Here is an 8,646-nt window from a genome sequence, read left to right on the forward strand (position 1 = left end):
TGTTTTCAGGTTTAGGCATCTGCAGATTGCAGTGTATAGTATTGAAGTTGCTGAATGGCTGGGCCTAAACATGACAGACACAGATTCAAATCCGCATTGGCAGAGGAACTTAGTGGGTTGCTCTCAGGCTAACCTTACAAGGTTGTTCTTAACGTGCTTGGATGAAAGGTGTAATCAGCACTAGATCTAGGGCGATGTAGGCAGTTCTACTGCACAGGTTGCCAAGTTGAAGGGGTGCAAAAGGATGGTGATGATGATTATACCTATATTTATATGGGTACCTACTCAATTATTGTGAAAATGATAAATATTTAGGGAGAGGTGCCAAATTTTGTCCTCACTCAGGGCACAATATAACCAAAGTCTGCCCCTGGTGTGATGCAACAAACACCAAATAAATAAATGTAGGTGTTATGTATGCCAAGGGATGCTGTGCTTCACTGCAATACTTTTTAAACATCTCCTGCTCCTGCAGTTTGCATGCTGTAGAGCTCCAGAGTTAGTTTTTCTATTCCATTCTTCCTATGCAGCAATAAACCAGGTCCTCCCTTAAAGAGTATTGCAGTGAGACCTGGCAACCAAACCCCTGTGTTGTAGGTGGGTTTGATTGACAGCCACAACACCCAATCGGTAGGTCCCTCGATGCAGGGTTCAATCAGGCCAATGGGACACAAGCTAAATGGATCGAGGGACCTATAAATACCCATGCACGTGACCCAGAGCTTCCTCTTTCGGTGCGTGCATCGGAACACCCACCCACATCTCCCTAATTTTAGGGCTTGTGTGCTTGACCTTGCTATGCTGTCGTGTATCGTCTGTCGTTGGGACAGGGGCACGGCAGGAATTTTCCCCACTTGGCTGATTGGCTGTTGCCATTTGAGTTTCGCCTGCCACGTAGCAAACCGTCACAACTTGTAAGGTTGCGGATAGGCTCTGGTTCAGGTAATAGGGATGGGGGACATTTGGGTGGCGAATAGAGCATGTTCCCGGCTTTCTGCTTATCCAGGTGTTCCCCCTTGGCTGACCTATGCTGGAACCCTGGGTCAGCGCTACCTGCGGAGCAGGGAGCTAGTCATACCAGAGCCTATGCAACCAATCACTTGCTGTAATCAATAAAGTTGTGGCCTAAATTCTGCCAAAAACGAAACCAAAATTTGAGTCTTGTCAGAATTTATTTGGGGGTAAGGTTAAAAGGTCTGAACACACAAAGGACAGCTATGTGTGAGAGGCCTGCTCCTGCTTCTTCATGATGTGCTTTCCTTTTACCCGTGCACAACATAGATACACCACCCTACTCACAAAGTAACCAAAACCATGGGCAAATGCAAAAGAAAACCTCTGATTGAGATGACCTGACAATTTGCATGACTTTTTCTACAGCTACCCACTTGCATATTGGGAAACTAGGGAGTGACTAAAGATGTGGACAGGAGATTCAGCTGTCCAAAAGATTCTTATTTTATTTTTATTTTATTTTTTGCATTTAGATCCCATTTAGACACCGAAGTGAAAAGTTATTCCTCTATGGTAAGAGTAACCTTCCAGTGTTCTTCACTGCCTCATTTTCATGCTGAGCTTTATTAAATAATTAATCAATGTGAATGATTGAATAGATGTGTCCTAGATTTCTCAGTCACCCATCCTTTTTTTTTTTTTTAACCGCAATTCCTCATTTTCTGTCTTAATGCAGATACTATCAAAGAAATAAATGGACTGCTGTGAACAAAATGAGAAGGAAAGGCTTTTCTTTCTTATTCCCTGATGCAGAAAGAAATAGGGCGATGCACTGGTGCTGTCATGGCCGGTCTCTGGAGCTGAAAACGAGGAACTGCACTAGCAGAATGAGGAAGAAAAGAATTCCCAGGCACAAAGCAAGTGAAATAATGCACATTGCCATCTAAAAAGCTCTCTCTCTCTCTCTCTCTCTCTCTCACACACACACACACACAATTAGCTAAGTTTCCTAACCACACCACTGCAGTAACCACTCCAACAGAGCCTTGTGGAACTTTAAAGGAAGATTAGGGAGATTTTCTCAGTCTAAGACATCCACACATTTCCTTCTGGGAAACTTTCTGGGGGCACATGCTAGTGGTGGGTGGGGTAGAAGCAGAAGTGGGCGGAGCAATAAATTTTAAAGCTTACCTTTGTACAGTAGACTACTTTTCTCTCTCTCTCTCTCTCTCTCTCTCTCTCTCTCTCTCACACACACACACACACACACCTCTCTTATCCAGCCAAGGAAGATGCACGATCAGAGTTCCAGGACACATTTCAACTGAGCTAAAAGGGAGGGTGCGAATCAGGGCAAGTGAGGAGTGCGGCTTGGGGAGAGGGTGTGGGGTGACTCCTGAGGGCCAAATGGAGAGCCTTGGATGGCTGCATTTGCCCTCTACCCCCAGGCCTCAAGTTCCCAACCCTTGCTTTAAAGACTGACAAATTTATTATGGCATATGCATATGCATGAAGGCTTTCTTCAGTTGTCAAGCTGCCCTTCACACATCTAAATAAGGCTTATATGTAATCATTAGTCTTTAAGATGCCACAAGACTCTTCATTTCTGCCATGTTCCCTGCAAGCATATGCCCCCATGCCACCCCAAGAAGGATTACAAATACTTAGGGAGCATGCTCTCAGTAGCCCCTTCTACACCATCTCCACCTGAGGGGGTGATTCTGCAATCATCTTCATACTCTGGGGGTGACTCTCCTCATCTTCCACAGTCACGGAGCAGCTACTGACTCTTTAAGGATTGCAGTCAGCTCTCCCAGCAGAGTGGAGCCGCTGGAAAGGAATGCCTTCTTCAGCCCTCAGATGCCTCTGAAGAGGTTCTGGACACCCTTACAATAACCCTGTGCAATATGAGGGTCAAATTTAACCCGACATTGTGTAGGGGTGGTGGGGTTTTTTGTGGGTGTGGGGGGGTTGTGGTCACCAAGCTGAGTTCGTGGCAGTTGAGGGTTCTTGGTACACAATATGCAGTACTTGTGTTTAATTAGACTTTATATGCATTGGTCGCTAGTGGGGCAGAAGGCAGGGAGTCCAAACAGTAGGTACAGCCAGAACCAAAATAGGTGGAGCCAACTAATTCTAGTTTTGTCCCCTTCCTCGTCCTCCCTGCTGAGTTTTCTAAGGAGCAACATGGAGACAGAGGAGGAAGCCGGCAGGAAAGTCTGTGTCACTAAAAATAAGCAGGCAAGTGGGGGGTGGCTGAGGGTAGGTTGGGGGTGATAGGCAGTGCTCTGTTCACTCTAATGGACCAGCATCCACTGCTGTTATATATGTTTTAGGGTTGTAGCCATGCAATACATTCCTCAGGGCCTGCCCAAAACATTTTGCCACCTGAGGCAAACCACAAAATAGTGCTTCACTCCCCATGAGGGAAGAAGGGTGAGTGAAGATTGACAGCAGGAACAAAGGGGGGGGCATAAAGGTCTATATCAGGATTCACTGCTCCTGCGGATCCTGCTTCCTGAGGCAGTTGTCTCACCTTGCCTCATGGGTGGGCCTGCCCTGACAATCATATGTATTTCAGTCAGAAGTAACACTTCTACATGGGGCTTGTGCACTATAAGTAGGTTTACGAATGCAGTGCTGGGCTCCTACAGCACATTCACTTGGGAGTAAGCACTATTGCACTTAGTACAGGTATGGAGTGTAGGGAGCTGGCTCATAGCCTGACAGGTTGTCTCAGGCCAAGGTCTTCCCCATCACCTGCTTCCTGATCCTTTCAACTGACTGAACCACAGCTTGAACCTGAGAGGCCTTCTGCATGCAAAGCATATACTCTCCCACTGAACGAGGGCTGCTCTGGGGATGGAGTTCAGTTCACATTTTAATGCAAATGTACCTAATTCTCACATCCCGAACGAGCAAACACAAACCGAAACTTTTCCAGATTTTGCAGTGCAGTTCTCTGATATGCACCCCTAAAAATGTATGGGGGAAAGTGCATATTGATGAAAATGGCATGCAAAAATGTGTACAAATATGTGTGTATTGAGAGAAATCCACATGATAATAAATACACATTTTTGTATCATTAATAAAACAACAACAACAACCTGTAAAGTGGTGCAGAAATGGAGCAGACCATACTAAAAGGTCACTAAAATGAGGGACTGAAATGGACAGATTTGTCCGTCCAAAGGCTCATCCCAGTAAGAGATAAGAAGTAATGGGACTTTCTTCTGAAGAAACATGTGCAGGGTTGTACGTACTATCAGTCATTAAAGGTACCATCAGTTCACATATTCTGGTACTATTTCCACTTGAAATCCTGTCTAGTGCTTAATGTGTGGTTGACTTTCTTATTCATTGTCTTGTTCCTAGAACATGATCTCATTTCTTTTACCTAACAGCATAAGTTGTATGCTCCGTTAATGAAAACCTGATAGTTGGCACGGAGGAAACAGCAAGAAAGCGTTTCTTGCTGTAGTACTAATTGCTCTGTCAGCTAAAGTGCTTGCATTAGTCAGATGGAACAAGGAGTCAGGCCATCTGCCAAATGTTCTTCCTTGCCAATGACTTATTTTACAAATATGGAAATGAATGATTAATTATAATATGACAACGTGCAGACTTCTTTCCTTCCCCGGACAGGTAGAATATTAATATACTTTGTGGCTTATGATTTTCAAGCACACCAAGAATTAATTAACACCATAGAAAAGTCAGATTTCTCATACAGCTTAACCTAAATTGCTTTTTCAAACAAAGACCACAAAAAATCAACATAGTAATGGAACATGTTCAGCTTAATATCCCAGAAAGAGAGAATTGTATTTTATAAGAAGGTTTTTGTTCTGCTTTTACTTTATGGAAATGGCAAATGGCAAAATTGTTGCTTTGCTCTTCAGTTAAGTCCCATTGAATTCAACTGGATTTCAGCACCTGCTGAACTTTTCCACTGGAATAACTGGGACATACCGGTATTTATATTTATTTTTTAATTGCTTAACTGTGGCTAGATTGCAGCCCTTCATACAAATTAATTACAAATTCCTGGTCATTGGTAGATCACTACCACTATTTTCAGTAAATATTTTTACCTTCAGTAGATGGCCAGTTCAGAGTTGATTAGTGTGATATAAACTCAAATATTACAGAAATGTCTTGAGCCTTTTCGCACTTCACCTGGCTGAATGCTACATCATCCTATGATGGAGAACAGAAGGCCAAGGGGTGCTGTGTGTGTATCACTTTTGGCTAATACTTGAAGCTGGAGATACAAAGGCTTACTGGTATCTTGCTCCGTGCTGGACCCAAAGCTGTGGCTTGGTGATCTCCCTGGGAACCTAATGGGGAGACAAGATCTTTGGGGAATTGTCTTATAAGATCTGCTAGAGTGTTAATGCTGTGAGCCCTTCCACCCTATGTATTAAGTAGTGGGTGGACATAGAAGACGACACAGTGATTCTCCAAGCAGCTCTCTTTATTCTCAGGCTGGAACAGAACTGAACTGAAGGGCTGAGCCAGCCTGCTTATATAGTACTCAGTAAAATGCAACAGTAACAACTCTAGCTACCCAATCCGTGAACGGCACTCTCAATCCTTCATTTGCATGTGGACCTGAGTGAGAACTGCAGTCACGGTGGGCAGAGTGAAACACAACACCCCTAGTGGCCTAGGGTGAGAACTTCAATACATAACACTATGTTTAGGTTGTATATATGTGTAAGCTCATTATTAAGTGAAGCCATTTGGTGGCTTTTGAGTGTAAGCCACTTAAATTCTGCTCTGGATGAATAGAAAAGCTTGCTGAAAAATGATTTCTTTCTTGAGCAAGGGAGGTGGCAATGGAGAAATAATTGAAGCAGTCTGTCTTCCTTACTATTTACAAAGACAAAATTTCCAGGTCTGAAGACAATTGTGTTTCACTGAATTAAACAGGTCTAATTTTGTCAGTGCTGTGGCTGGCTTTGATGTATTAAGTATAATTGAGTTAAAGATTGGACGAATCCACTTAAAGCTTGCTGTCAAATGGTCTGTGACTTGAAACGGTCGACCTTGTCCTCAGATTGATAGCAAACATTAGTTCTGGTCCTTTTTCAGGTTGTGTTTCTGTACTCATATTCATAATGGCAACAAGGCAACTGCTTTATAATCTTTTTTTGCGGGGGGGGGGGCAAGGCACACTGAAAAGGCTTGTTTAGGAGGAAAGCAATCTATTTGCATGCACAGCTTCGGATGCTTTCTTTTATTTTGAGCTACCCTCAAAGAGTCAAGAATCTGCTCTATTATCAGAATATTTTTCAGAAAGCATGGCTCACTCCATCAGCTCTCTTGCAGTGGACAAGCCCCACCAGGCCTCTTCACCCTCCTCCTCTGTCACCTGAGGGTTTAAGACTCCCTCAGTGGGAGAGCTGGGAAACTGTGCTCTTTTCATCAGCTTTGCTGGAGGCCCAGCTCCCATCAGGCAACTCCTCCCCTGAACTGGTCACTATAAAGATTGTTTAAGAACTGGTGCCTGGGTTTGATTTACCCCCTCTGCCCTCCTGGCCCCTTGTGTGTTGTGTTTTCATTTGTTTGTATTTGTTTGTTTAGATAGTAAACCTGCAGGGGAGGGCTTTCTTAGAATCATAGAATTGTAGAGTTGGAATGGGCCGTGAGGATCATCTAACCCAGTGCAGGAATATGCAGCTGTCCCATGCAGGGATTGAACCTGCAACCTTGGCATTATCAGCACCATGCTCTAACCAACTGAGCTATCCAGTCTTGTCTTAATTGACTGCATGTAAGCCACTCTGGGAGACCTTTTGGCTGAAGAGTGGTGTGCAAATGCTCTAACTAAATAATGGTGTGTAATATAAATAATTAGGATGCCTTTATGCCTTTTCTGGTTCACCAGCATCCCTGACCCCATTGTACTATCTTGGTGGTTTTTAAGCTGGGATGTCACAAGCACCTGAGCAGGGACACTCCCTGCTTAAATGTTTATGAGCAATACTGGGGTGAGCAGGAGGCCTTGCTAGTACCATCACCTCCCCCACTTTCTCTGCCCAAAGGCGTTTAACTTGACTCTGGAACGTAGGATGACGCATCTCAGGAGCTGCTGGCACTTTGGGGTGGCTGCTGCCCCGTGTGGTAAGTCACTGAACTGCAGGTGGCAGACTTCATCGAGGAAACCTTCTGAATGGACCTTGCCCACCCAGGCTGACCACTGGATCTTTAGAAGTGAAATGGGAAGGTGCTGCCCTGATTGCACACTGCCCACTGCTTGCCCCGCTCTGCCACCCCAGCTGAAGCCTCACATCAGTTCAAAAAACTGTAAATGATAAGAGAATTAACTGTCCCAAGGATGTTTCTAAAATGTGGGTAACACAAAACAATGGATGACTTTTGTCAAGGCCATATTTTCTTAGGGGATTTAAAGTTACACTTGATCAGAAGCCAGAGGGGAATCAAAGCCAAGGCTGACAGAATTTTGTGGGAAGTCTTGTTTGCCTCTAGGATGCCCTTCAACGATGCCGCACATACATGGAGGCTGCTAACACATCACATGGGTTGATGGCATCATTAATTTGCATCACTGCATTGCAATATGTGACAATAGTGGCCCAGATAGTACAACACGCTGAGCTCTTTCTATATAGCACATTTGAATGGCTATTCAAGACTTCATTTCAGAGCATGGGGGACTCACTTTAGAAGTCACTGGGTTTCAGAATCCAACCTGAAGCCTAGCATAATCTGAACTCAAAGCTGGGAGTCTACCAAACAAAAAATCAGCATCAACAGTAGATGAAGCCTAAATCCACGTATCTATTAGGGAAAATGGCAGCAAATAAAATGCATTCAAGTGTGCTATATCTTTTCCAGGCTTTACAAATTTTTATTTCCAATAAAACAATACACTCTTGGCAAAACTTAATAGAAGGCTATATATTTGGGGGAGAAGACCACAAAAATTGAAAGTCAAAAGATGAAAAGAGATGGGGGGGTATCCCCAATATTCAGAAATCAATTTAATATTTTTTTTAAATAAACAAATGAATTTATACCAATCCTATCTTTAGCCTTATTGGGGATATGGGATGGGCCAAATCAAAATAGTTTGGAAAAATAAATGAATTTATATTTTTTGTTTGCTGCCAGGATGATTATAATAAAGGGGAGGGGGAATACTTAGAGATTAAATAAGGATCTATGGTATAGTCAAATCAGGCCCATAGCTATTGCTGAAAAATTAACTCAGAAATTAAGGGCAAGCAAAAAGATGCATTTTCAACTATATAGCAAGAATTTATTTTATATATAAATGATGATAACAATGTTCAAATGCCACTATCTTGAAGTCTTAGAAACTTTTCAGCTTAAACTGAACTCTTAAAAAAGAACGTGAGGACAACATCCCAATATTTATGAACAAAGGAAATCTTTTTTTTTTTAAGGACTTGTTACTACCATCCAAATCAACAATTATTTTTTCCAGGAATTGTGAATGCAACCAACATCTGGTGTGTGTGTGTGTTTAATTTTGGTTTTTATGCAATTGAATTGTTTTCTCCTTAGTTTTATTTTAATGTTATTGCACTAAATGTTTCTGATTAAATAAATAAAAAATGCAAAAATCCCAACACTAGCAGCATGTGAAACAGGATAGGTAAACAAAAATGGTGTTTTAATACACTGTCCCTTTAATAG

General features: G+C 42.8%; 1 non-coding gene across 1 annotated transcript; it reads right to left on the minus strand.

The window, feature by feature from the left end:
* Positions 1–6,643: 6,643 nt before the first annotated feature.
* TRNAI-GAU lies at positions 6,644–6,717 on the minus strand. The gene has a single exon. It is a non-coding gene; the product is annotated as a tRNA-Ile (tRNA).
* Between the last annotated feature and the right edge of the window lie 1,929 nt (positions 6,718–8,646).

The sequence above is a fragment of the Lacerta agilis genome, chromosome Z (genome assembly GCF_009819535.1).
Source record: "Lacerta agilis isolate rLacAgi1 chromosome Z, rLacAgi1.pri, whole genome shotgun sequence".
NCBI classification, from domain to species: Eukaryota; Metazoa; Chordata; class Lepidosauria; order Squamata; family Lacertidae; genus Lacerta; species Lacerta agilis.